This window comes from Lutra lutra, chromosome 2, assembly GCF_902655055.1.
Source record: "Lutra lutra chromosome 2, mLutLut1.2, whole genome shotgun sequence".
Lineage (NCBI taxonomy): Eukaryota > Metazoa > Chordata > Mammalia > Carnivora > Mustelidae > Lutra > Lutra lutra.
The window spans coordinates 141,030,082-141,033,996 of record NC_062279.1 but is presented as its reverse complement, the minus strand read 5'-3'; positions in this window follow the sequence as shown (position 1 = coordinate 141,033,996).

Here is a 3,915-nt window from a genome sequence, read left to right as displayed (position 1 = left end):
GGCCCAGCGTCTGTTTCAGTGGCTTCGCCTCCCAGGGACTCTGGCAGGCCCCAGTCCTGGCTGCCACGGGTGGCCCTGGGGAACCCTGGGGGTCAGTGGTCCTGGCGGGGATAGTGGGTCCAGGCTCAGAAGCTGCTGCCGTGGGGCAGCCAGGGCGCGACCCCCTCTCTCGCTCATGTGCCTCCCCGGGGCCTGCCTGGGGAAAGACCAGATGCCGCGGCCTTGACAGTTCTGGAAGGCCCAGAAGGCTGCAGGGACCTCTGGTCTGCCAGCTCGCAGACACTCGTGAAGCAGAGTGGTCCTTTCCTCACAGCAGCTCGGGACCAAATGGTCATCCTCGTCCCAGCCGGCAGTTTTCACGGGTTCCCCTGGGAGGCTTATTGGTGCCCTCAGGTCCTGCACCCCTACCCTGCACTGGCCCATGGTCCGAGAGGCACCCGCAAGGTCCAGGCTTGCTCCCAAGTCTCTGGCTAGATGGTGCCCTAGGGGCAGGGATAGAGCCTCCCCCAGCCAGTGTCTCCCCCCCCCCACCATGCCCTGGCCCAAGCCACCGCTATGCCTCACCCGTCAGCGGTCTTTCCCATATGGTTGCACCAGGGGAGACACTGGGGACAAGCGCCCCTTTGAGAGAGCTTATGGGGAAACGCCTTGGTTTTGTCCACATTTGATTAGGCGTCTGCGGGGGACAGGATTCTGGGCTGGGAGCTGCCTTCCCTCTGCACACATGCCCTTCCATCGTCTTTGGGCCTCCATCGTCCCACGCGGTGTGCTGGCCGGGTTTCCAGACCCCCCTGCTCCTCCGTGGGTGTTCTCCCAGAACTCATCATCCTCCTGGAGCTGGGGGCTTTGTGTCTCCACTCAATTCTGGGCTGTTCTTGGCCTTTCTGTCTTTGGTTGTTTGCCTTTGTTCTGTTTCTCCCAGAGAGGAGACACGCAAGAAGAAAGCACAGCCTGAGCAGGAGTGTGAGCAGCCCTGAAGAGCGGGACCTGAGCACCTGGACGAAGAATGACAGATTAAGTCTGAGGTCGTCGACGGGCTGAAGGAACAAACGAGAGGGAATTAATCAGGTGGCAAAGGACCAACGAAGTCAACAGTTGGTTCTTGGAAAAAATTAATAGAATTGATCAAAGTCTTCCAGACAGATGAGAACAGAGAGGCTGCCCCCAAGGTCACGGACACCAGAAATCTCGGGGAAGTGAAAAGCCACTTGTCCAAACCGACAGGGAACATGCAAAGTCTGAGTATCTCTATAACCTTAAGGAAATTGAACTTAGAAACACTTCTGCAAAGAAATTGCAAGTCTAGATGGCTTGTATCATTAGCCTCAACAAATGCTTAAAAAAGAACTCATTTCACACACACTTCAGAGGACAAGGAGGAGGACACCCTCCCAACACAGTTTGTGAAATTGACTCGGACTCCGAATTCCTGAAAGAGCGAGCACCATATAGAATCGTCCTGAAGAGTGTTCCCAAATGGGATGAACTTGCAAAGTGAATCCAGTTGATGCATGGGGCGGGCTGCCCGGGGCATCTCCGTGGGGTCGTGTCCTCCCTGGGAGCAAGGGCAGGCTGTCCGGGGCACCTCCATAGGGTTGTGTTCCCCTCAGGAGCAGGGGCAGGCTGCCTGGGACAACTCGTGGGGTCATGTTCCCCCCCCCCAACACACACAGGGGCAGGCTACCTGGGGCACCTTGGTTCTCGGCTGCGTCTGCTCTGGTATCCAGGTTTCATTCCCCAGCTGCTAGTAGTGTTATCTGCTCGTGGCTCACAGCTGGGTCTGCTCTGGGTGTGGTCCTCAGCCGGGGAGAGCTGCCTCTCCTCTGGGAAGCCCACCTGTGGACATTGGTAGAAAGATCTGCTGTTTGGCTCAGTTCAGGACAGTTCTGAAGGTCTGCCAGCTCTGATTACCTGTGGACCCAGCTTCTCCCTCTGCAGTAATGTTCCCTGTTTCTCCCTCTGCAGCCATTCCCTTTGCTTCTCCCTCTGCGGCCATGCTCCCAGCTTCTCCCTCTGCAGTGATGCTCCCTTTCTTCTCCCTCTGCAGCCATTCCCCTGCTTACCCTCGGTGGCTGTGCTTCCAGCTTTTCCCTCTACACCTGTGCTCCCAGCTTCTCTCTTTGCAGTGATGCTTCCTGTTTCTCCCTCTGTGGCCATTCCCCCTCCCCCGCCCACTTATGGGAAGCTGTGCTCCCAGCTTCTCCCTCTGAGGCCGTGCTCCTAGCTTTTCCCTCTGCAGTGATGCTCCCTCTGCGGCCATGCTCCCAGTGCCCATAGGGTACTGCTGGGACAGTCTGTGGTCCACCATGTGCAGATGCCTGTCTGATGAGCCTTTCCCGGGCAGGTGGACTCAGTTGTAGCCACAGTACACCCGCTTCAGCCCCCCGCCCCCCCACAGACGTAGACCCACAGGGAAGGAGCAGGCAGGTTGGCAGCAGCTATCCTGATGATCAGAGACTGGAAACATCGTCTTGTGAACGCTCAGGGGGAGCTGGTGTGTCTTACCAACGAAGCACCCCACAGCAATGGAAACCAACAGGGCAAACCCACAGCAGCAAGGAGGAAAGCGGTCTAGTCACCAGTCCCTAAAGTGAACCCCCCCCACACCCAGTCCCCTTGCTGCTAGCCCTGCCCTCGCCTGGTCACATTAGGGTGCAGCTCCCAGCCCAGGTGCCAGCCCTTGGGGTCCCCCACCGGGCTCCTGGCTCTCAAGTGCTGTGCAGGTCACTGGAGGTGCAGCCAGTGGCTTGTGGTCTTGGGGGCAACCCCATGGGTGGTCCCCGCCTCACTGTGCTTGAGACCACTGCCCTTGGCCCAGCCCAGCAGGTGGGTTCGCTTCTCTGCTGAAGGCCACCCAGCCCATCTCTGTCCTGAGGCCCACCCCATGAGGCCAGCCAGCTGCCTCCTGGAGCCCCCTTGGAAGGCTCCAGGGCCCAAACCAGGGCCCGAGATCCCCAGACCCCACATCTCCCCTTAACCCCCCACAACCAAGCCTGTGGATCCCTTCCATGAGCCCAGCCAGCTGCCTCCTAGAGCCCCCTTGGAAGGCTCCAGGGCCCAAACCAGGAGCCCGAGATCCCCAGACCCCACATCTCCCCTTAACCCCCCACAACCAAGCCTGTGGATCCCTTCCATGAGCCCACCCAGTGTCTGCTCAGGACCCCACCCCCTGACAGTCAGAGGAGCCTCTGCCTCTGGGCCCCGGGAGCACACAGAGGGGGCTAGACCACAGCGGGAAGGGAGTGGGATGCATTGAGAGGAAACTGCAGCCTGCTTTGCTGGTGCCAAGGCTGTGGGTGTGGCCGGAGGAGCTGGAAAGGGGACTCCCAGGATCTGGGGCTGTGGACGAGGCCTGTGGGAGATGCCGTGCTCTGCTCTGGCCTCCAGCCCACCCAGCAGCCCTCAGAGCAAGGCCCCCGGCGTGGGAACAGGAGGCAGAGCGTGTGGGTCCCCACTCTCCATGGCCCTGTGCCTTGGTTTCCCCATCTGTGCAGTGGAGGCCGCGACCATAGCACGAGACCAGAGCATGAGGAGAAGGTTGGAAGGGAAGAGGCAAGCTCCCGACACTCGCCAGCAGGCGTCGGTGTAGGAAACCCAGCATCAACTGACCGTGGGTGCCAATAGGCTGATGGGCAGCCTGTGTACGACTCAGCACAGGCACTTGGGCCCCTGGCGGACTCTGGGCCATGGCAACAACCACAAGGCTGTGCGGGGGCGGGGAAGCCTGACAAGATAAGAGACTCCTTCTCTCCAACCGCACAGAAGTTCCTTACAACTCCAGCTGCAATTCCACCATCTTATCCCCAAACAGGTCTGGAATCACAGGGGTCTGGGCACAGGTCTCCCAGCTTTCCAGAAGTTCAAGTCCGCCCTTTTCTTTTATGAAAGACCCACATTAGTCTGGGGAAGGCTTTT